This window comes from Marmota flaviventris, chromosome 2 (genome assembly GCF_047511675.1).
Source record: "Marmota flaviventris isolate mMarFla1 chromosome 2, mMarFla1.hap1, whole genome shotgun sequence".
Taxonomy (NCBI): Eukaryota; Metazoa; Chordata; class Mammalia; order Rodentia; family Sciuridae; genus Marmota; species Marmota flaviventris.
In genome coordinates, this window is record NC_092499.1 from 67,559,313 (window position 1) to 67,585,932 (window position 26,620).

The following is a 26,620-nucleotide window of genomic DNA, read 5'->3' on the forward strand; positions in this document are numbered from 1 at the left end:
TCCATGCGGACCAGCAATCCCACTCCTCAGTATTTACTGAAGAGAAATGAAACTCATGTTCATAATTGTCAAAAACAGAAAGAAAAAAAAAACAATGTCAATGAATGAGTAGATAAGCTATGGTGTATCATAAAATGGAATACTTTTCAATAAAGAAAAGAATTAATTGTTGATACATGGATGAATCTAAAAGGCTTCATGTTTTGTGAAAGAAGTGCCCTAGGTTGGCTCCATTTTTCCATTTATATGGCATTCTCAGAAACAGAAGCATAGTGATGCCACGTGTGGTGCCACAGGCCTGTAATCCCAGTGACTCTGGAGGCTAAAGCAGGAGGATTATAAGTTCAAGGCCAGCCTCAACAATTTAACCAGATGCTCAGCAACTCAGCAAGGTCCTGCCTAAAAAAAACAAAATTAAAAGGACTGAGAAGGACTGGGAATGTGGCTTAGTGATTAAATGCCCCTTGGTTCAATCCCCAGTACCTACCCTACCCCCCCCCAAAAAAAGAATGATGGAGGTCAGATCACTGGTTACCTGTACTATAGTTAGTTTCTGTTCTCTTCAAAAATTCTTGTTGAAACTAAATCCCCAAATCAGAAGTGTTGAGAGATGAAACCTAATGGGAGGTGTTTAGATCATGAGGGCTGAATCCTCATGAATGGATTAATGCTCTTATGAAAGGGTTTTGTTGTTGTTGTTGTTGTTTTGCTTTTCTGACATAGTTGTTCCTCCCCTGTCACCCTGCCTCATACCATGTTAATATGCAGCAAAAGTTCCTTGCCAAACAATGTTGCCTTGATTTTTATTTCCCAGCCTTCAGAATTGTGAGGAATAAACTTAATATAAGTATTGTCTGATGTTGCCTCTATTGGATTTATTTTAACTTTTGAGAATTTGTGTGAGAAATGACTGATGAACAGAAAATCTTTTGTTTTGGGTTTTTTTTCCCACATTTTCTACTTATTAATAATTGCCTTCCTGATGTAGACATGATCCTCGTTCATCTAAAAAATTTACAAGGGAGAATTAAAAACCTAACACCAGCCCAAAACTGTGATCATTATGAATCTGCATCAATTTGCTGACAAATTATACATATTTCATTTTTAGATTACATTACAGCAATGCCACAACTGTTAGTTTAAAATAAAAAAGTAAGTTTTGCACGTCATAATTGACAAAAAAAATTGCATATGTATAGTGTGTCATGTTTTCAAATATGTATGCATTGTGAAATTAATCAATATAAACTCAAACTAATTAACATTTATTATTTTATCTATCATTTTGTGTGTGTAAAGAATATTTAAAAACTGCACTCCTGGCAAATTTCACACAATATTATTAACTATTGTCACTATGCTCTATAAAGGATTCCAGAGCTTATTCTTCATCAATGAAACTTTGTATACTTTGTATACCACTCCCTGATAACTGCCATTCTATGTAGAATGATGTCCTCCAGGTTCAACCATGTTGTGACATGTGGCAATCATAATTTTTTAATTTATTTATTTTAATTAGGTATATGTGACAGCAGAATGCATTTTGATTCATTGTACAATGCAATACAACTTTTCATTTTTCTGTCAGTGATGCAGCTTCACACCATATGTGCAATCATACATGTACCTTGGGTAATAATATCCATCTCATTCCACCATCTTTCCATACCCCCTTCCTTCCCCACTGCCTTTGCCCAAAGTTCCTCCATTATTCCCATGCCCCCATCCCCAGCATCCACTTATCAGAGAGAACATTCGGCCTTTGGTTTTTTGGGATTGGCTTACTTTGCTTAGCATGATATTCTCCAGCTCCATCCACTTTCCTGCAAATGCCATGATTTTATTCTCTTTTAATGCTGAGTAATATTCCACTGTGTATATATATATATATATCACACACAATGTTTCTTTATTCGTCTATTGAAGGGCATCTAGGTTACTTCCACAGTTTAGCTATTGTGAATTAAGCTGTTATAAACATTGATGTGGCTGCATCACTATAGTATGCTGATTTTAAGTCCTTTGTGTATAAACCAAGGAGTGGGATAGCTGGGTTAAATGGTGGTTCCATTCTAAGTTTTCTAAGGAATCTCCATACTGATTTCCAGAGTGGTTGCACCAATTTTCAGTCCCACCAGCAATGTATGAGTGTGCCTTTCCCCTCACATGCTCCCCAACACTTATTGTTGTTTGTATTATTGATAACTGCCATTCTGACTGGCATGAGATGAAATCTTAGAGTAGTTTTGATTTGCATGTCTTTACTTACTAGAGATGTTGAACATTTTTTCATATATTTGTTGATCAATTGTATAGCTTCTTCTGAGAAGTCTGTACAGCTCCTTAGCCCATTCATTGATTGGGTTGTTTGGTTTTTTTGGTGTTAAGTTTTTTAAAATTTTTTAAATATCCTGGAGATTAGTGCTCTATCTGACGTGCAAGTGGCAAAAATTTGCTCCCAAAATGTAGGCTCTCTCTTCACCTCATTGTTTTTTGTTGTTGTTGTCATTTTTTTTCTGAAAAGAAGCTTTTTAGTTTGAATCCATCCCATTTATTAATTTTTATTTTATTTCTTGTGCTTTAGGAATCTTGTTAAGAAAGTTGGGGCCTAATCCGATGTAATGAATATTTGGGCCTACTTTTTCCTTTTTGTTTTTTTTTTTTTTTTTTAGATGGGGTCTTGCTATCTGCATAAATTGGTCTTGAATTCCTGGGCTCAAGCAATCCTCCTGCCTCAGCTTTCTGAGGTGCATGGCACCTTGCCTGGCTCCAAAAACCTAAATTAAAAGAATTGGAATTGCAACTATTCTGTGCAAACATTTCAATGGATAATACCACTGAATTACATTCCTTTCTTTAAAAAAAAAAAATCTTTTTTTAGTTATAGATGGACACAATATCTTTAATTATTTTTATGTGGTGCTGAGGATCAAACCCAGTACCCCACATGTCTGAGGCAAATGCTCTACCACTGAGCCACTACCCCAGCCCAGACATACCCTATCTTTTTAAAAATTTTATTTTGAGTCATGGTGTCACTGAGTTACCCAGGTTGGCCTCAAAGTTGTTGTCCTCCTGCCTTAGCCTCCTGAATGGCTGGGCACAATGGTGTACACCTATAATCCCAGAAGCTTGGGAGGCCAAGGCAGGAGGATCAAGAGTTTAAAGCTAGGCTCAGCAAATAATTGAAGGCTTAAGCAATTCAGTGAGACCCTGTCTCTAAATAAAATACAAAATAAGACTGGGGATGTGGCTCAGTGGTTGAGTGCCTCTGAGTTCAATCTCTGGTAGCCCCCTAAAAAACTAACTTTTTAAATTAAAAAATAAAAATTGTGTGAGTGTAGATATAGATATATAGGTATCACATACACATAGAAACACCTGGGCATAAGAGAATAAGTCTCACCCTTTTGCCAGGCTGGCCTTGAACTCCTAGGCTCTAGAAGATGCTCTTGTCCAACCTCCTGAGTAGTTGAGACTACAAATACATGCTACCATACCCAGCTTAAAACTATTTATAGTGTACAATGTGATATCTACTTACACACATATATCATGGAATGATTAAATCAATCTAATTAACATATCTGTCATCTCATATATTTATCATCTCATAAAGCCATCATTTTCTTAAGAGAGAGAGAGAATTTTTTTAATATTTATTTTTTCAGTTTTCAGTGGACACAACATCTTTATTTTTATGTGGTGCTGAGGATTGAACCAGCACCCCGCACGTACCAGGCGAGCGCATTACTGCTTGAGTCACATCCCCAGCTCCAGCCATCATTTTTTTTTTTGCGGTAAGAATATTTAAGATCTATCTTGCAGGCTGGGGTTGGGGCTGAGTGGCAGAGCACTTACCCAGCATGTGTGAGGCACTGGATCGATCCTCAGCACCACATATAAATAAATAAAATAAAGCTCCACCAACAAGTTATAAAAATATTTTAAAAAATAAAAATAAAATCTACTCCAATTTTCAAGTGTGTTTGTTAACTACAGTCACCATACTGTACTTAGATCTCCAGAACTTACTCATACAAGTATCCACTACTTTGTGCTCTGTAACTTTGTACCCTTTAACTAATATCACCCCCTTTCTTCCCCACCCTTAGTCCCTGGTAACCATTCTACTCTCTGCTGAATTTTACTTTGGAGTCCACATTTTGGAGTCCATACATTTTTTCTTCTTGTGCCTTGCCAATTTCACTTAGCATAGTATTCACCAGGTTCATCCATATTCTTGGAAATAACAGGATTTCCTCCTTTTTTAAGGCTAAATGGTATTCCATTGGGTATACAAACCATATTTTCTTTTATCAATTCTGTTGGAGGCAATTAGGTTGATTCCAAACTTACCTACTATGAATAATATGATAATATACCTCTTTAACTGCTTTCATTTTCCTTGGATATACAACCATAAGGATAACTGCTAAACACATTAGTTCTGTTTTTGTTTTGTTTTTATTGTTTGTCTTTTGTTTTGTTTTTTGCAGTGCTAGGGGTTGAACTCACAGCCTCACCAAACACCTTATCAATGAGCTAAATTCCCAGGTCTATTTTTAAGTTTTTGAGAAATTTTCATAGTTTTCAATAATGGTTGTACTAATTTATATTCCCACCAACAGTGTAAAGTGTTCCCTATTTTCCACATCTTCACCAATACTTGTTACTCTTTTATTTTTTTATAAACGTCTGTTAGAACTCATCATAAAGCAGCTTTTGGATAAATAGGAGGTAAAATTCATTTTCTATGACTGACTGACAAGGTTAGAAAACAAGGTTTTTATCAAAGACAGGCAATACAAATCAAATGTTTTGCAGAAACTGTTAATTATTCTAAGTTTTATGAGAACAAATCTGTCTCAGTAATTCCAATAATTTTTAATGATTCCAAAATTTTCAAATTCCAAAAACTCCAATAATTAATAATTCTGGTAATTTTCATTAATAATTTCAGATATCCAAATCTAATCATTTTCATTAGGAACTAATTCATTAATTATTAACCTTTTTCATCAGGAATTAATCTTTTTCATTGGGATATAAAATCTCTACTTTGTGCTCTGTAACTTTGTACCCTGTAACTAACATCACCTGTATATTTACACACTCCTGTATATTTCTGTCTAAAGTTTAAGTAATTAAAATTTCAGCAGCAATATTAACTAGCATGTAAAGCAGCTTCTAACTGCAATACTGTTCCGGTGAATAAATATTGTGGAAAATATAGTGACCAAGAGACTTCAGGGATTTAGAAGCATAGAAGTGAAATTATGCCAAGAGTTCAACAACAGATCAGAAAGGAGAAGAGGAGTTGCCTCACAATGGAGGTATGGGTACATTCAGCTATGCACAACAGAAAAACTCATAAAACTGTGGTTTAAACAAAATAGAAGTTTATTTTTCTCCAACATAAACTGAAAATAGTAGTTCTGGGCTACTCTACCATACCATCAATATACATGATCTTCCCAGCTCTCTATTCTACCATCCCTAAAGTATAGCCCCATCTTCATGATCTAAGTTGGCAAGTGGAGAAAAAGCTAAATAAGAGTATATTGCTCCCTTTAAACACAATGTTAGGAAGTACCACATACTTCCACTTCCATATCATTGATCAGAATTTAATCAATAAGATTATACCTAGCTGCAACAGAACCTCAGAAACTTGGTCTTCTAGCAAGTACAACTGTGCCTAGGAAATACTAAGTCTTGTTAACCTGAAAAAAGTTGACAATAGAAATTTGGAAAAAAAACTTGTCATCTCTGCCATGGTAGGTCAAACTGAAAAATGTTGGGCTTTTTTGTTGTTGTTATGTTTTGGGATTTTTTGTTTAGTTTTTAACTAGGGATTGAACCCAAAGACACTTCACAACAGAGCTATATCTCAGTCCTTTTTATTCTTTGAGACTGGGTCTCACTAAATTGCCACGGCTAGCCTCAAACTGCAATGCTCCTGCCTTGGCCTCTCAAAGTCAATGAGATTACAAGTCTACACCACATGCCTACCAAGGCTGAACTATTCTTTTTTAAAAAATTTATTTATTTATTCTAATTAGGTGTAGATGACAGCAGAATGCATTTGATTCATTGTACATAACTGCAGCTCAATTTTTCATTTCTCTAGTTGTATACAATGTAGCATCCCACCATATGTGCAGTCATACAAGTACCTAGGGTAATGATGTCCATCTCATTCCACCATCTTCCCTCCATCATACCCACCCCTCTCCCTCCCCTTTGCTCAATCAAAGTTCCTCCATTTTTCCCATGCCCCCATCTCCCATTATGGATCAGTATCCACTTATCAGAGAGCACATTCAGCCTTTGGTTCTTTGAGATTGGCTTATTTCACTTAGCATGATATTTTAAGGCTAATTGGGACATAATGCCTTTATTTTATTTATTTTTATATGGTAAGAATCGAACCCAGAACCCCGCACATGCTAGGCGAGCACCCTAGCCACACCTCCATCCCTGGACTATTCTTAATGTATCACTTACTTGAAATGGAAAAAGATAACCTTTAATTATATTTCTTACTTTTTGTCCATATTATTACAAAAGTCCATATGAGAGGGGGAAAAAAAAACTAATTTGGCTGGAAGTTATAAAACACCTTGACTATACAAAGGTATAAAAACCAACGGATCTAATACACAGAAAACACCATGGTAGGTAGTTAAAAACCAAACAAGGAAACAAAACCATTATTACTACATAAACACTTCTACAGTTAAGACTTTTCTTTTCAGTTTTTGAGATGGGGTCTTATTATGTTGCCCAGGCCAGTCTCAAACTCATGAACTCAAACAATCCTCCCACCTCAGCCCCCCAATACATTAAGAATAGTCCAGGGCTGGGGTTGTGGCTCAGTGGTAGAGCACTCACCTAGTACATGTGAGGCCCTGAAGTCAATCCTCAGATCACATAAAAATAAATAAATAAAGGTATTGTGTCAAAAGAAAAAAAAAAGAGAATAGTCTAATCTTAGAATCATGCTAAGTGAAGTAAGCCAATCCCAAGTAGATGGGCTATACACACAGTGTGTCTAATTCTACAGTAAACACTTTTAAATTATTTCACATATTCAGAATCTCAGCCTAAATTTCTCTTAAGACCTGCTCCATTGTTTGGAAAACCTCTCTCCCTGCACCCATAAAGCAAATCTACTCTCCACAGTTCTCCTTCCTATTTCAAGGATTTTACTATAATCACTATGGATAATAACAAGAAGAATAATCATGAAGAAATTATAAAGTTTTAAAAAATCTTATAAAATCTTATAAAACCCTAGGACCTAAAATAGTCTCACTTTATTGGGAAGACCTAATGATTCAAACTAGTGTTCATGCAAGTACCTTCATCTCAAGCAAGTAAATTGCATTTTTAAGACCCTAAACATCAGGTTATATATTTCATAGTCTTTCTTTAACACAAGCATGATATGGAGACAGTCCTAGTGGTACTGCTAAAACCAGATTAAGATCTTCAGAGGTTCCAATGTCAGAAAATATGATAGTATTACCCTTTCTGCCTATAATCTTTTTTTTTTTTGCAGTGCTAAAGTTTGAACCCAGAACCTCACATATGCTCTACTACTGAGCCAAATCCCCAGCTTCCTCCCTATTAAATTCAAAATAACAACTAAGATTTATTATAACTATCATGATTACTATTTCAATAAGCTTTTGAAATATTAAATAGTAAATGTTTTAATTTTCTTTCAAATTATATGTTCTCTGCCTTTCTGGAAACCTAAACTTTTGTTTAATATGCTGGTTGGGTAATCAGCACTAGTAGTGGCAAGAAATAGAAGTGAAAGCAGCTGCAACTTAAAGAGGTCTACTCTGTATCAGGTATTTTACATGCATTATTATTTCTACCTCATCTATAAATAGGAGATATTATCAACCCTGTTTTTCTGATAAAGAAATGGCTCAAAGCAGCTACATGAGATGCCTAAAGTCACTCAGGGTAAAATAATTTTTACCCTGAAACGGAATATCTGGAATAGGCCTCTCTTTCTCCCAAGTCTGATCCTATAGAGTATTTCTTTAGAATCAGCTCCTCAACAAAATTTCATTTTAAATGAAAAAATACTTGTTAAATGCATCATTGGATAGTACAGTACATTCCCAAGGAGTTTAATTATCAATAATCCTAGAAAATGAATGCAAATATATATACAGCCAGGACTACTGCATTGCACAACCCCTGGAAACTTTTTTTTCCCCAATATGAATGGTGGGCCCCTGGAGTTGTGTAATATAGCAGCAGTAAAACAGTTTGTCGTTCTTCCTGCTCAAAATAAAAGTTGCTTCTTGCTGGGCGCAGTAGTGCACACCTGTATTCCCAGAAACTTGGAAGTCTTGAGGCAGGAGGACTGCAAGTTCAAGGCTAGACTCAGCAACTTAGCAAGACCTGTTTCAAAAACTAAAAAGGGGCAGGAATATAACTCAGTGATACAGGACCCCTGTACCTAGTACTATATAAATAAATATACAAGTAACTAAGTAAATTGTTTCTTAAGCTATAGCATCCAGAGACAACTGGTATCAAACATGTTGCTGAAAAAAAATTTTTTTAATTAATTATTTTTGAAAAATAAACAAAGCCTTGTCAAAGTCATTTACTATTGTTTAAAAAATATTCAAAAAAGAAGATAAGCACTCTCAAATTATTAAAGAAGGGTATTCTGAAGCACATAAAAATACACTCAATTAATTTCATTGATCATTCAGAAAATGTGAATGATATACAACTATACCTATTATAAGAGATAAAAAATTTTAAAAAAAAAACTGGTTATACCAAGTACTAGCAAGGATATGGAGCAACTAGAACTATCATACACTGTTGGTGGGAATTTAAAAATAGTAGAGCCACTTTGGAAAACAATTTGGCAGTTTCTTGCAAAATTAAACATGTTTGCCATATGATCCAGCAACCCTATTCCTAGGTATTTATTCAAGTAAAATGAAAACTTATAATCACACAAAAACCTTACATGAATGCTTATAGCAGCTTTAGTCAAAACTACCCAAAAACAGAAATAGCAAATGTCTTTCAACAGATGAATAAATAAACCATGGTACACTATGGATTACTACTCAGCATGAAAAGGAACAAAGGATTGATACCCACAACATGAATGAACCTCAAATGCAATTTCTAAGTAAAAGAGGCCGATCCAAATGTTTATATAACTATAATGCCATTCACCTGATAATCTGAAAAAGCAAAATGGCCCTGGGAGCAGTATAACAGGGAGTTGAAGGTATGGGGAAAGGCTAACTAAAAAGTCAGTAGCAGAAACTGTTTTGATTAAGGTGGTGTATTTGCCAAAACCTGCAGAACTACACATCACAAAATTGAATTTTACTGTACATAAGCTTTAAAATGAAAAATATTTTTTTTAAAAAAGCATGGACAAATAAAGAAAATATATTAAATTTGGGGGGGGAGAAAAGAAAGAGTTTTGACTATTAAATTTAGAAATGTCTGTCTTCTAGAGATAACATAGCTGCCTCGGTGTAGATAAAACGCAAAATGCTTGGGCTGAGGATATAGCTCAGCACCAAAAAAATGCAAAATCCTTTTCCTTTCCCTGCTTCTCTTTTCTAACTATACATGAGACCAACAGAGAGAAATGAAGACAGGAAATACAGTACTCTGAAGGCATAATCTAAATTCCTAGACTACCACTATTCTTCCTACTTGCACAGTCAATAAATCATCTTTATATCTAAGCTATTTCTGAATTGTTATTTTAATGCTTCTTATTTTTTTTATCTAAGGAAGCAAAAATAGTAAGTTATCTCTTTACTTGGTGCAGCTTTCAGTTAGTTTATTTTCAGGATTAGTGGCTATTAATATAAATATATTACCCAACCCTATAATCACACATGTGAAGAGGTAGAAATAAAAAAATAAAACCACAAATCTACAGACTGATAACAGCTGCCCATTTATTTACATTCCAAGTAGTCAGGAATCTTCAAGATAGCTTTCAATGCAAATTTTAGTCAGGTTTCAAATATTCAATGCAGGAGTGCTCACTTTTCGCTACCCTATATGTTACCATTGATTAACTAGGTAATAAAGCTAGGTAATGAAAACATATGTTACTGAGTCTGGCTGATGGCACACACCTGGGAGGCTGAGGCAGGATGATAGCAAGTTCAAAACCAGTCTCAGCAACTTAGGCCCTAAGCAACTTAGCAAGACCCTGTTTTAAAATAACTACAAGTTTTTTAAAAAATTAAAGAGGAAGGGGAGCAGGGGGTGCTGGAGATGTGGCTCAGTAGTTAAGCATCCCTGGGTTCAATCTCCAGTACCAAAAAAAGAAAGACACACATTACTAGGTGTTGCTCTGCTTTATATGCTCATTCACTGATATTAAATACCTGAAGAAGGCAATAACATACGCCAAAAGGAAAAATACATACTTGCAGTAGGATTAAGGCAAAAAACTCATAAAGCTGACAACATATAATACATTTCTAAAAAGGCTTTCTTTCCTCAGTTTGTCTGCCCAGAATGCCCTCATTTATTCTTTATGCTAAGCTTAAATGTTACCTCCTTTCAATACAACCATCCCCACTCATCACACCCTAATAGAAGTGCCTTTACCTCCTCTTCTTCTTTCATAACAATTTTCAAATTATAATTATTAATTCATATGTTAAGGATGATAAGAACCTGAACTGTTAGAGTAACAAATGAAATAAAAAGAACAGATGAAATAGACAAACACTGCAGTAAAAAAAAATACATAATTTAACAACTAAATAGATCTGACAAGGATTCAATGACTAATTCAAGTTTAGATAATAGGAAGGATAAGCCAATAATAGAGAAAGGAAAATTCAAAAGAACAAGTGCATTTTAAAAGAAAGCTAGCTCAAATTGGGGCATGTTGCGTTTAGAGGCATGACGATCAAGTGGCAATCTCCAGGAGAAAACTTAAATTCCAGAAATTATGGTAGAGGAATTATCTGTAAGTTCTCTTACTAAAGCCAAAGGAACAGTTACCATTGCAAGGCAAAAGGGCTAGAGAAACAAGTATACGGCAAATACCTGAGAAACAAGTTGAGCCTGTACATGAAAAAAAGAAGCAACCAGGATCTATAGGAAAGCCAGGAGGACTACAAAGTTTTAAGCAGAATGGAGGAAGACAAGGGGCTCACAGTGTCAAATTCGAAGCAGGAAGACTACAAAAGTTCCCATTTGGGGATTCAGAAAGTCACTGGTAACAACAGAGAGAAAAAGTGAAAAAGAAGATAACAAAATTGACAGAACAGACATACTCTCCACCACCCCCCCGCCCCATGGGTTGCTGGACAATACAAAAGAAAAAATAAAAAGGGAGGAGGTGGGAAGGGGCAGGGGATTAGCAAGTATGGTGGAATATGATAGAGATTATTATCCAAAATACATGTATGAAGACATGAATTGGTGTCAACATACTTTACATATGGCCACAGATCTGAAAAATTGTGCTGTGTATGTGTAATAAGAATTGTAATGCATTCCGCTGTCATTTATTTTTTTAAAATCAATTTTTTAAAAAGGGAGAAGGTGGATAAAAAGGGGGAAGAAAGAATAAGAAAGGTTTCCTTTAGGCCATTAAAGATATTGTTAAAGATGAGTGAGATAAAAAGGATTGAAGAAATAATTAATGGAGCTACACTGTGTAGCAGGTGGAATAAATAAAATAGGTAGTCCTGAGGTAAAAAGGACACATCCTTGGTACCAAATAGGAAAGGGAAATTAACACAAATTAAAGAAAGAGAAAAAGCAAAAATTAAGTAGTTCCTACTGGATGGTCTTAATCTCCTTATATGGATTAACTGGAACAACTCACAAAATCCAAGAGCAGTATATTAGAATCAGGCACTAAAAGGGGTTCTGAAATGGCCTTTATAGGAAATGAAAAAGAACTGCCAACCAACACAAGCAAGTATATTAGAACATATTTTCTAATTAATTGTTCATTTCATTTTTACTTAATTGGTAGAGCAGCACAAATTCTCTTATTCTTTTGACTTATTCTTTTGAAGCCAGCCTCTGTATCTCATCTAAGGTAATGATGGTCTGTGTCTTCTGTTGTACATTACCCCATTTATTCTTTAACAAAGGTTTTAGATAAAATCATTCTTGTTGCTTTAATGTGGTTCTAGATTTGCTCTGATTTTCTGTATAAATATGAAGATAGTATCAAGAAATCCTTAATATCAATTTTCTTAACAAGTATTTGAAAGAACTATATAAAGAAGGGGAATTTTAATCCTAGAAATAGTTCTCTCACCTGACAGTTGCCCATTTATTATTATGACTAAAAATAAAAATTTCCTGAGAAAATATAATTGATGGTGGTCTTTAATATTTGAAGGCTTAGAAGTTTTAGAAAAAAGTTTCTTATATTCACATTGGAATCTTTCCAATTACACATTTGTATTTAGGTACTTTATATGTGTTAAAATAAGTATGGCATATCATATATTCAAAAGAATATTTTTGCCATAAAAAGCTCTACACTTACTACTAGAATGCTGCCATTACATTAAAAGCTCTGGGATTCAACTTTTGGAATTGCTTTAAATTCTTAACACAATTTTTACAATATTGTCAAAAGTGACAAATCTTTATACATTAAATATAGGTTTGAAATGGGGATAGTTCTGGTTATCATAAAGTGGTTTCCCTATATTAGAAATACTACTTTTGAACAGAAAATGTGACTATAAAACATGAAACAAATTTCCTTATGCTGCTGTAATGATACCATCATTAAAATATATTTATAGATTATTTCCCCTCTCCATAGTATCTGCTCTGTGGCATACAACTCACACATTCTAAAATGTGGGATAAAAATAGATTTCAATCATTTTATAGCCATACTTCCCACTATTATAGGTAATACAAAAAAATTGAAGCTGTCTAAGAGTCAGATTATTTGAATATTTGAGTAGTGACAACATTCAGATCTTTAAATTTAGCTAGCTGTAATCAGTGCCTTTCTTTTTAATTCTGTACTGAAAGTGGACATTACCCCTTTGGCATATACCTGATATCGGTCTATTCAGTCAGGTCTTTAGTCTTTTATACACACATGTACAAATACACATACCTTATTTTTTTAAGCCCTTATATTAGTATTTTTGTCCTAGCTTGGGTTTTGTTATTGTAGTTGTTTTTGGGTTTTGGTGGTGGTTGTTTTGTTATTGTTGTTGTTTTGGGGGGTTACCAGGGATTGAACTCAGGGGCACTGGACCAGTGAGCCACACCCCCCACCCTATTCTGTATTTTATTTATTTGTATTTTATTCAGGGTCTCACTGAGTTGCTTAACACCACGCCATTGCTGAGGCTGACTCTGACCTCGCAATCCTCCTGCCTCAGCCTCTAGAGCCGCTGAGTTACAGGCATGCGCCACTGTGCCCAGCTGTCCTAGCTTGTTACCTGTCGGCTTTACCTCTAAGACAATCTTTCCATCCATTTCCTATTACTCTCTGAAAAACAGTCTAATCCCACCTGACTGCCTTGAGGCCAGCTTGGCACAAACTTAATCTAAAGTTGCTCTGCCCCTCATCCTGCCACCAAAACAAAAAAAATAGCTAAGAAGAATAATTTTTCTCTCACCTTCATAACAAGTTTAAAACACTTCTATAGCTCCAACTCAGAGAATTAGTCAACTATGACTTTATTTTCTTCAAAAATCTTTATTAACTAAGCATTTGATTAACTCTGAGTTGTGCACATAAATTAAGAAACACCCAACAAAATGTTTAATCACCCATTTGGATGCTTACAGACAATCCCAAATTTGTTCATTGCTGAATGTCTATTAGACCATATCTTAATCTGTTCAGAATGATATAACAAAATACCTTAGACTGAATAATTTATAAACAACAGAAATGTACTGCTCACAATTCTGGATGACACAAAGACCAAGATCGAGGCTCCATCAGAATCTGGTGAGGGTTCACTCTGCTTCATAGATGGTACCATAGTACCTCACATGTCAGAAGGGAACAAGTTGCCTCAAACGTGTCCTTCCCTGAGGGCTCTGCCACCCCCCACCTACTGACCTAATCACCTTCCAAAGTCTCCACCTCTTAATACCATTAGATTTCAATATGGGAGGATGCAAACATTAAGACCATTGTAGACATAAGCCTCATTTTGGGATTCAGAAGGAGGGAAAAAGAACAAATACTTAAAGGAAAGAGTTAAAGTACATTCTAGGAAAAGGTCCATAATGCACTTAGCTGTGAAAAATGGAATATAAGAAAATAATTCATTTTATGGACAAATAACACAGGCCCAAAGTGGATAAGTGGCTTGCACAAGTTCATTCGTTTGGTGGCAGAGCTGACACTAGTATTCAAGTCTCCGGATTCTAAGTTTAAAGACTTTCTACTTTATCCATTCATTCAGATTATTAAACAGATATATGCTAAATGAAATGAGGCAGGAACAAAAAAAACTACATAATCCATTAATGTCAAATTTCTAGAAATAGCAAAACTACAGAGACAAAAAAAGGACATCAGTGGATGCCTAGAGCTGGAGATAAGAGCAGGGATTGACTACAAATGGGCAAGAGGGGGCTGCCGCCCGCGCCTGCAAGGTAGGCAGACCTGTGACGGACCGGCAGAACAGGCCCAGCAGCCCGCCAGCGTGGTAGACACATCACCCCAATTGGAGGAAGGGCCCAGTTGCTGCCCGAAAGGTAGGCAGACCGCACGTCCTGGAGAAGGGGCCCAGCGGCCCGCCGGCGTAGTTGAAAGATCACCCCAATTGGAGGAGGGGCACAGCCGCCGCCTGCGCCTGCAAGGTAGGCACACCTGCAACCTGGAGAACAGGCCCAGCGGCCCGCCAGCGTGGTAGACAGATCACCCCTATCGGAGGAGGGGCCCAGCCGTTGCCCGCAAGGTAGGCAGACCACGCAATCCGGAGAAGGGGCCCAGCAGCCTGCTGGCATGATAGACAGATCACCCCAATTGGAAGAGGAGCACAGCCGCCGCCCGCACCTGCAAGGGAGACTTTGCAACTATACAAGAGCAATATAAATATATAGGGGGAAAATTCAATAACACAACAGTTTCACCAAGCAGGAAGAAACGCGAGCAGTATGAAAAGACAAGGAAAGAAAGGACCACAAGCAATGCAGGTCAACTCAGATTTAGAAGAGGTAATATCTGCAGCAGATGGAATGTCAGATAAAGAATTCAGGATATACATGCTTCAGATGATCTGGAGTCTCAAGGAAGACATTAGACAGCAAAATCAGACAATGAAAGATCATTTCAACAATGAATTACATAAATCAAATCCAAGAAGCAAAAGATCAACTATACAGGGAGATAGAGGTTATAAAAAACAAACAAACAGAAATCCTAGAAATGCAGGAAGCAATAAACCAAATTAAAAACTCAAATGAGAATACTACCAGCAGAGTAGAACACTTAGAAGATAGAACATATGACAATGAAGACAAAGTATTTCAACTTGAAAAGAACATAGACAGCTCAGCGAGACTGTTAAGAAACCATGAGCAGAACATCCAAGAAATATGGGATAACATAAAGAGACCAAACTTAAGAGTCATTGGAATACAGGAAGGTATAGAGGTCCGAACCAAAGGAATGAGCAATCCGTTCAACGAAATAATACGAGAAAACTTCCCAGACTTGAAGAATGAGACAGAATTCCAAATCCTAGAAGCCTACAGGATGCCGAATGTGCAAAATCATAAGAGATCCACACCTAGACACATTATAATGAAGATACCCAACATACAGAATAAGGAGAGAATTTTAAAAGCTACAAGAGAAAGGAAGCAGATTACATTTAGGGGTAAACCAACCAGGATAACAGCTGATCTTTCAACACAGACTCTGTAAGCTAGAAGATCCTGGAACAACATATTTCAAATGCTGAAAGAAAAGGGGTTCCAACCAAGAATTGTGTATCCAGCGAAATTAAGCTTCAGGATGGAAGATGAAATTAAAACCTTCCACGATAAACAAAAGTTAAAAGAATTTGCAGCTAGAAAACCATCTCTTCAAAACATCCTCGGCAAAACATTACAGGAAGAGGAAATGGAAAATAACAATGAAAACCAACAGAGGGAGGTAGTACAGTAAAGGGAAAAAATAATCAAAGAGGAAAAACAAACCATGTTAAGTAACATAAATAAACAAATATGACTGGAAGAACAATCCATATCTCAATAATAACCCTAAATGTTAACGGCTTAAACTCACCAATTAAGAGACACAGAATAGTAGAATGGATCACAAAACAATATCCAACAATATGCTGCCTATAGGAGATGCATTTGATAGGAAAAGACATACATAGACTGAAGGTGAAAGGTTGGGAAAAATCATATCACTCATATGGACTTCGGAAACAAGCAGGAGTGTCCATACTCATATCAAATAAAATAGATTTCAAGCCAAAGTTAATCAAAAGGGATAAAGAGGGACACTACATACTGCTTAAGGGAACCATACACCAACAAGACATAACAATCATAAATATATATGCCCCAAACAATGGTGCAGCTATGTTCATCAAACTCTTCTCAAGTTCAAGAGTCTAATAGACCACCATACAATAATTATGGGAGACTTCAACACACCTCTCTCACCACTGGACAGATCTTCCAAACAAAAGTTGAATAAAGAAACTATAGAACTCAATAATACAATTAATAACCTAGACTTAATTGACATATATAGAATATACCACCCAACAACAAGCAGTTACACTTTTTTCTCAGCAGCACATGGATCCTTCTCAAAAATAGATCATATATTATGTCACAGGGCAACTCTTAGACATTATAAAGGAGTAGAGATAATACCATGCATCTTATCTGATCATAATGGAATGAAACTGGAAATCAACGATAAAAGAAGGAAGGAAAAATCGTGCATCACTTGGAGAATGAACAATAAGTTACTGAATGATCAATGGGTTATAGAAGACATCAAGGAGGAAATTTAAAAATTCTTAGAGATAAATGAAAACACAGACACAACATATCAGAATCTATGGGACACAATGAAAGCAGTTCTAAGAGGAAAATTCATTGCTTGGAGTTCATTCCTTAAAAAAAGAAAAAAACCAACAAATAAATGATCTCACACTTCATCTCAAAATCCTAGAAAAAGAAGAGCAAAACAACAGCAAAAGACGTAGAAGGCAAGAAATAATTAAAATCAGAGCTGAAATTAATGAAATCGAAACAAAAGAAACAATTGAAAAAATTGACAAAACTTAAAGTTGGTTCTTTCAAAAAATAAATAAAATCGACAGACCCTTAGCCATGTTAACGAAGAGAAGAAGAGAGAGAACTCAAATTACTAGCATACGGGATGAAAAAGTCAATATCACAACAGACACTTCAGAAATACAGAAGATAATCAGAAATTATTTTGAATCCTTATACTCCAATAAAATAGAAGATAGTGAAGGCATCGATAAATTTCTTAAGTCATATGATCTGCCCAGATTGAGTCAGGAGGATACAGACAACCTAAACAGACCAATATCAATTGAGGAAATAGAAGAAGCCATCAAAAGACTACCAACTAAGAAAAGCCCAGGACCGGATGGGTATACAGCAGAGTTTTACAAAACCTTTAAATAAGAACTAATACCAATACTTTTCAAGCTATTTCAGGAAATAGAAAAAGAGGGAGAACTTCCAAATTCATTCTACAAGGCCAACATCACCCTGATTCCTAAACCAGACAAAGACACTTCAAAGAAAGAAAACTACAGACCAATATCTCTAATGAACCTAGATGCAAAAATCCTCAATAAAATTCTGGCGAATCGGATACAAAAACATATCAAAAAAATTGTGCACCATGATCAAGTAGGATTCATCCCTGGGATGCAAGGCCGGTTCAATATACAGAAATCAATAAATGTTATTCACCACATCAATAGACTTAAAAATAAGAACCATATGATCATCTCGATAGATGCAGAAAAAGCATTCGACAAAGTACAGCATCCCTTTATGTTCAAAACTCTAGAAAAACTAGGGATAACAGGAACATACCTCAATACTGTAAAAGCAATCTATGCCAAGCCTCAGGCTAGCATCATTCTGAATGGAGAAAAACTGAAGGCATTCCCTCTAAAATCTGGAACAAGACAGGGATGCCCTCTCTCACCACTTCTGTTCAACATAGTTCTCGAAACACTGGCCAGAGCAATTAGACAGACGAAAGAAATTAAAGGCACAAAAATAGGAAAAGAAGAACTTAAATTATCACTATTTGCAGATGACATGATTCTATACCTAGCAGACCCAAAAGGGTCTACAAAGAAACTATTAGAGCTAATAAATGAATTCAGCAAAGTGGCAGGCTATAAAATCAACACGCATAAATCAAAGGCATTCCTGTATATCAGCGACAAATCCTCTGAAATGGAAATGAGGACAACCACTCCATTCACAATATCCTCAACAAAAATAAAATACTTGGGAATTAACCTAACAAAAGAGGTGAAAGACTTATACAATGAAAACTACAGAACCCTAAAGAGAGAAATAGAAGAAGATCTTAGAAGATGGAAAAATATACCCTATTCATGATAGGCAGAACTAACATCATCAAAATGGCGATATTACCAAAAGTTCTCTATAGGTTTAATGCAATGTCAATCAAAATCCCAACGGCATTTCTTGTAGAAATAGAGAAAGCAATCATGAAATTCATATGGAAAAATAAAAGACCCAGAATAGCAAAAACAACTCTAAGCAGGAAGTGTGAATCAGGCGGTATAGCGATACCAGACTTCAAACTATACTACAGAGCAATAGTAACAAAAACAGCATGGTACTGGTACCAAAACAGGCAGGTAGACCAATGGTACAGAATAGAGGACATAGAAACCAATCCACAAAATTACAACTATCTTATATTTGATAAAGGGGCTAAAAGCATGCAATGGAGGAAGGATAGCATCTTCAACAAATGGTGCTGGGAAAACTGGAAATTCATATGCAACAAAATGAAACTGAATCCCTTTCTCTCACAATGCACAAAAGTTAACTCAAAATGGATCAAGGAGCTTGATATCAAATCAGAGACACGGCGTCTGATAGAAGAAAAAGTTGGCTACGGTCTACATACTGTGGGGTCGGGCTCCAAATTCCTCAATAGGACACCCATAGCACAAGAGTTAATAACTAGAATCAACAAATGGGACTTACTCAAACTAAAAAGTTTTTTCTCAGCAAAAGAAACAAAAAGAGAGGTAAATAGGGAGCCTACATCATGGGAACAAATCTTTACTCCTCACACTTCAGATAGAGCCCTAATATCCAGAGTATAAAAAGAACTCAAAAAATTAAACAATAAGAAAACAAATAACCCAATCAACAAATGGGCCAAGGACCTGAACAGACACTTCTCAGAGGAGGACATACAATCAATCAACAAGTACATGAAAAAATGCTCACCATCTCTAGCAGTCAGAGAAATGCAAATCAAAACCACCCTAAGATACCATCTCACTCCAGTAAGATTGGCAGCCATTATGAAGTCAAACAACAACAAGTGCTGGTGAGGATGTGGGGAAAAGAGTACACTTGTACATTGCTGGTGGGACTGCAAATTGGTGTGGCCAATTTGGAAAGCAGTATGGAGATTTCTTGGAAAGCTGGGAATGGAACCACCATTTGACCCAGCTATTTTCCTTCTTGGTCTATTCCCTAAAGACCTAAAAAGAGCATACTACAGGGACACTGCTACATCGATGTTCATAGCAGCACAATTCACAATAGCAAGACTGTGGAACCAACCTAGATGCCCTTCAACAGATGAATGGATTTAAAAAAATGTGGCATTTATACACAATGGAGTATTACTCTGCATTAAAAAATGACAAAATCACAGAATTTGCAGGGAAATGGATGGCATTAGAGCAGATTATGCTAAGTGAAGCTAGCCAATCCCTAAAAAACAAATGCCAAATGTCTTCTTTGATATAAGGAGAGTAACTAAAAACAGAGTAGGGAGGAAGAGCATGAGAAGAAGATTAACATTAAACAGGGATGAGAGGTGGGAGGGAAAGGGAGAGAGAAGGGAAACTGCATGGAATTGGAAGGAGACACTCATGGTTATACAAAATTACATACAAGAGGAAGTGAGGGGAAAGGGAAAAAAAAACAAGGGGGAGAAATGAATTACAGTAGATGGGGTAGAGAGAGAAGATGGGAGGGGAGGGGAGGGGGGATAGTAGAGGATAGGAAAGGCAGCAGAATACAACAGACACTAGTATGGCAATATGTAAATCAGTGGATGTGTAACCGATGTGATTCTGCAATCTGTATACAGGGTAAAAATGGGAGTTCATAACCTACTTGAATCAAAGTGTGAAATATGATATGTCAAGTACTATGTAATGTTTTGAACAACCAACAATAAAAAATTTTTTTTTAAAATGGGCAAGAGGGAGATTTTTTGGAAGATAAAAGTGTTCTAAAACCAGAGTGGGACCATTGTTGCACAACTGTATAAATTTACTAAAACTTGAGCTATGAATTTTATGGTATATAAATTATACTTCAACAAACTTCTTTTTTTAAATTACTGAGAAGGGAGAATACATTTTCAAGATTGCTTGACTCTGTTTTCCCAGACTGTAATCCTAATTAACCCCCAAAAAATGTAATTTTCTTTGTTCGCAAATAAATAAATTACTATGAAGGAACTCAGTAATTAAAGAACTTAAACAACTCAATATCAAGAATACAAATAACCCAATTAAAAAGCAGGCAAAGGCCCTAAATAAACATTTTTCAAAAAAACACATGTAGAGCTAGGGATGTGGCTCATTGGTAGAGTGCGTGTCTAAACATGCATGAGGCCTTAGGTTTGATCATCAGCACCACCAAATAATATAAGATAGATAGATAGACAGACAGAGAGACTGACAGACAGCCAACTAGTATATGAATAAATGCTCATCATTGCTAATAATAATAGAAATGTAAATCGAAATCACAACAAGCCAGGAAGATCTGGGGCCAGCCTTATCAACAGTGAGGCATTAAGCAACTCAGTGAGACCCTGAATAAAATACAAATAAGTAAAATACAAAATAGGGCCCAGGATGTGGCTCAGTGGTTGAGTACCCCGAGTTCAATCCCTGGTACCAAAATTCCCTCAATGATACATTGCTGGTAGAACTGCAAATTGGTGTAACCACTATGGAAAGCAGTATGGAGATTCCTCAGAAAATTTCTAATGGAACCACCATTTGACCCAGCTATCCTACTCCTCAGTTTATATCCAAAGGACTTAAAATCAGCATACTACATTGATGCAGCCACATTAATGTTTATAGCAGCTCAACTCACAACAGCTAAACTATGGAACCAAGCTAGGTGTCCTTCAACAGATGAATGGATAAAGAAACAGTGGTGTATATATACACAATGGAATATTATTCATCCTTAAATAAGAATGAAATTGGCCTGGGGTTATGGCTCAGTGGCAGAGCGCTTGCCTCACATGTGTGAGGCACTGGGTTCATTCCTCAGCACCACATAAAAATAAATAAATAAATAAAAGTATTGTGTCCATCTACAACTAAAAAAATATTTTTAAAAAAAGAAGAATGAAATTATGGCATTTGAGGTAAATGTATGAAACTGGAGAATATCATGCTAAGTGAAATGAGCCAACCCCAAAAAACCAAAGGTGAAATGTTTTCTCTGATAATGTAGATGCTAATTCAAAATAATGGGAGCAGTGCTAGGGAAGGATAGAGTTATTTTGGATTAGGCAGAGGGAAGTGAAGGGAGGGGAGCAGGTATGGTAGGAGGAAGGATAGTAAAATTAATTGGACATTATTACCCCATGGCATATATGGCTATACAACCAATGTGATTCTACATCATATACAAACAGAAGAACGAGAAGTTATACTCCATTTATGTATGATGTGTTAAAGTGCATTCTACTGTCATGTATAACTAATTAGAACAAAAAAAAATCACAATGAGATATCATTTTACACCTGGTAGTGACTACTCACATAAAGACAAAGGACAGCAAGTGTTGACAAGAAAGTACACAAAAGAAAACCCTTTTATCACTGTTGGTGGTAACTGGTACAATCATTATAAAAAAACACTATGCAGATTCTTCCAAAATAAAACACAGACCTATCATATGCTCTAATAATCCCACTTCTGGGTATACCTTCAAAGAAAATGAAATCAGTATGTCAGAGATCTTTTACCACCATGTTCTTTGAAGTATTATTTACAATAGATAAAATATGAAATCAACCTAGGTGTGTCCATCAATGAGTAAAGAAAATATAGTATGGCCCCTCAGTACCTGTGGGGGATTGGTTCTAGAATACATACAAATAACTACCCCTACAAATAACTAAAAGCACAGATACCCTATTACCTTATATAAAAGGGCATAGTATTTGCATATAACCCATGCAATCCTACCATATACTTTTTTTCCTACCGTATACTTTAGATGATCTCTAGATCATTTATAATGCTTAACACAATGCAAATGCTAAATAAATAGCTGTTATACCATACTTCTTGTGTCATAACAACAAGAAAGAGCCTATACATTTTCGGGATGGATGCACGGTTTTTTTGTTGTTGTTCCCCCCCACCAAATATTTACAATCTTCAGTCTCTTGAATATTTTTGGTGGGGATTTTTTGTTTCTGTTTTGTTTGCTCATGGCAGTAATGGGGAACAAACCCAGGGCTCTGTGCATACTAGGCAAGTGCTCTACCACTGAGTTACATCCCAGGCTCTATCAATCTGTGGGATACAGGGCTGCAGGAGGTCAAATGTATGTGTAAGCATATGTAAAGTGCAATCTTATCCAGCCTTAAAAAAGGAAGAAATCCTGTTGAAAAAGTAAATAACAGGCCATTCTGGCATATTGATAATTTTGAGTTAAAGGCACCTGAGAATTATTCTAAACTTCCATATCTTAAAAGCAGGAGATGAAATTCCCACATGAAAGATACCCTCCTGATACTAAACGGAATCAACATTCTTACTGAGGAGAAGAGGCTGAAATGGAGAGAATTTTGTGCAAACCTTATTAAAATATTTCTTATCATTTAAGTCTCCTCATATAATTTGGTTGCTTTTTTACAAGTTACTTTTTTGGGGAGAACAGGAGGATACTCCGGACTGAACCCAAGGGCACTTTACCACTGAACTACATTCCCAGCCCTTTTTATTTTGAGACAGAGTCTCACTAAGTTGCTGAGGCTGGACTCAAACTCATGATACTCAACTTCCCAAGTCACTGGGACACAAGCCACTGTTCTACTGAATGTAAGCATTCAACTCTTTAGGTTTTCATTTCTTTATGAAGGCTTCTGGGTCATATAAAATTTGTATTAAATAAGTTTGTATTCTTTTCTCTTGTTGATCTATTTTATGTTAATTTAATTCTCAGGCCCAGGTTAGGGGGAAAAACCTGAAAGGATAAAGGAAAAGTTTTGCCTCCCCTACACTGTCATTGGCATGAAACCAGAGAACACTATATTTAGTGAAATAAGCAAGGCACAGAAAGACAAATACTATATGATCTCACTTCTATGTGAAATTTTAAAAAGTCAAACTCATAGAAGCAGAAAACAGAATGGTGGATACTAGGGACAGGGGAAAATGGGAAGATGCTGGTTTAAAGGGTACAAAAATTTCAGTGCAAGATGTTTTATACAGGATAAATAAATTCTGGAGATCTAATGTATATCGGGCTGACTACAGTTAGTAATACTGTCATGAATCTTGAAATTTGCTAAAAGAGGAGATCTTAAATGTTCTTAGTACACACATATAATGGTTAACTGTGAGCTAATTAACATGTTAATTAGCTTGACTGTTAATTAGCTTGACTAGTAATCACTGTAATAATTACTAATTGTAGTAACCATTTCATGTACTCCTTAAATTTATATATTTTTATTTACCAATTATACCTTAGTAAAAGTAGTAAGAAAACAAAATTTCACTTAAACAAATAAGGAATTCTGATTTTAGCTTCAAGATCTTACAGCTCTCAGGAAACTATAAAAAGTACTATATCACTCTAACATAAAGAAAGCAGCATTCTTCCAAACTTCAGATCCTTTTCCCTTTAGAATTTCCAAAAGTTAGGTACCTTATTTTCCAGCCTTACATTTGCAATGGAAACAAAGTATTAAGAACAGTATAGGGCTGGGGATGTGGCCCAAGTGGTAGTGCGCTCACCTGGCATGCGTGCAGCCGGGGTTTGATCCTCAGCACCACATACAAACAAAGATGTGTGTCCACCGAAAAACTAAAAAAGAATAAATATTAAAAAATTCTCTCTCTCTCTCTCTCTCTCTTCTCTCTCTCTCTCTCTCTCTCTCTCTCTCTTTAAAAAAAAACTGTACAAACATACAGAGGAAATTTGTACATAATTCCTATTAAAACACTTATTTATCATTATTTTTTATTTTAGGAACTATCTGTATTGCTCCAAGTCTCTGCAGACAGTTACAGAATAGAGGATATATTCTGTTACTCTTATCTGGTCTAACAAAACTGTTCCAAACAAACTTCTTTGGTGATTTCATTTTCATTACATCCTGTGCTATTATAATTTAAGCACTTAATAGAATCTCTTTTAAGGGCAACTATTATCTCTCATCCTAGCATAACTGACAAACTCTAATCCCTAGGCTACATACACCACTATTTATCAAGCTGATACTTCTAATATTTGAACCTTTGGGGGGGGGGGGAAAGAGTTTTAGTTAATGAAGGCCTAATTGTCTCTAATTACGTCAGAGGAGGCAATCAGGATTACTCACTAAACATCCATTCCTAACACTGCTGAGGCTCAATTTACCAAGCATAAAGAAAAGCCTTTTGGCCAAGAATTTCAATTACCTCCTTCCTAAACCCTAGAGTTTCACTAAATTTTTTAAAAGAGAAAAATCTAAAACTTATGAAAAAGAAAGCAAAATGTTTACCCTGACTTAGCTCTAACTTTGAATAGGTTTTCTCAAAATTATTAATTTTTTGACATTTGATAACTGAATAGTTATTCAAAGAACTCAAAGCACAAAAACTGTAACAGAATCTCTACTAAATCTCTACCTCTCCTTTAGGTACAAGTACAACTCCACATGTTGGAAAAACTGAATCAAACAATTAGGGCTCTAATTATCAAATACATTTACTCCATGCGAACTTTTCACAATAGCTGGCTTAAACCCACTTAGAGTACTCCCTTAAGTAGAGGAACACTGTTTAAGAGTTTAAGAGTTCTCTTAGCTGGGCACACTCCTAAAATCCCAGCTACTCAGGAGGCTGAGGATCACAAATTCAAGGCCACCCTAGGCAACTTGGCAGGAGACCTCATCTCAAAATAAACAATAAAAAGGGCTGAGGATGAAGCTCAATGGCAGAGCACCCCTGGGTTCAATCCCTAATACAAAAAAAAAAAAAAAAAGTTTTCTTTGGGCTGGGGTTGTGGCTCAGTGGTAGAGCACTTGCCTAGCATGCATGAGGCACTGGGTTCAATCCCCAGCACCACATAGAAAAGCTAAATAAACAAACTAAAAAAGTATTGTGTCCATCTACAGCTAAAAATATTTTTTTTAAAGCTCTCTTCAATGAACATAGTATTTGATATTATTGCAATGAGGCATACAAAACAGGTGAAGAATTTGTTTTTATAAAAACCAATTCCTCGAAGTCAGGAACTCTATAGATGAAGATAAAAATAAGGGACATGAGAATGCACTCCAGGAAAGTAGAAGAGGGGATTATATTAAACATTAGGTAGAATAAGTATGTGACTGATCCATGACCCTTAATCATAAACCATCTTCCACAACCCCTTTGTTTGTTTGTTTGTTTGTTTTTGGTGCTGGGGATTGAATCTATGGTCTCCTATATTCTAAGCATGTGCTCTAATCACTAGGCTACATACACCACTAGTCCCATAAATTACAAATTTATTTTTCAATAAAAAATATTAAAACTTTGCAGTACATGGTGCACACACCTGTAATCCCAGATGCTGGCGAGACTGATGGAAGAAGATCGCAAGTTAAAAGACTAGCACAAGAAACTAGCAAGCAAGACCCCGTCTCAAAAATAAAATTTAAAAGACTGGAAATAACAGCTGTGTAGAGAGCACTTGCCTACCATCTGCAAGGCCCTGGGTTCAATCTCTAGTACCACCAAAGTATAAAAATGATGTTCTGATCTTTTGCCTACTATCTCAAAAGTAAACAAATTCATTATAAAAAAAAACCTATTATAACATTAAGAACTAATGTTTTAAGAAAGAAAGAAGAAAAAAAGGAAAACCCAAAGTCAATTCTCATATTTCCTACCACTGCCAGGAAAGGGTGACAAATAGAAGAAAGTGGAAGGGGGGGGGGGGAGAGGGGGAGGGGGAGGGGGAGGGGAGGGGAGGGGAGGAGGAGGAGGAGGAGGAGGAGGAGGGGGAGGAGGAACAACTCCCTTATCTCCAACAAGGCTGGCTACCAACCAGTACAATTCTTGGTTTTTAGTTGTA

The 26,620-nt window shown here is 36.0% G+C and overlaps 1 protein-coding gene and 1 non-coding gene across 2 annotated transcripts in view; one reads left to right on the plus strand and one right to left on the minus strand.

The window, feature by feature from the left end:
* Nucleotides 1-26,620, minus strand: part of Fut8 (fucosyltransferase 8) — a 309,903-nt gene that overhangs the window by 277,675 nt on the left and 5,608 nt on the right. The gene's annotated exons all lie outside the window — the stretch shown is intronic.
* Nucleotides 25,557-25,629, plus strand: Trnaa-agc (transfer RNA alanine (anticodon AGC)). Its single transcript has one exon. It is a non-coding gene; the product is annotated as a tRNA-Ala (tRNA).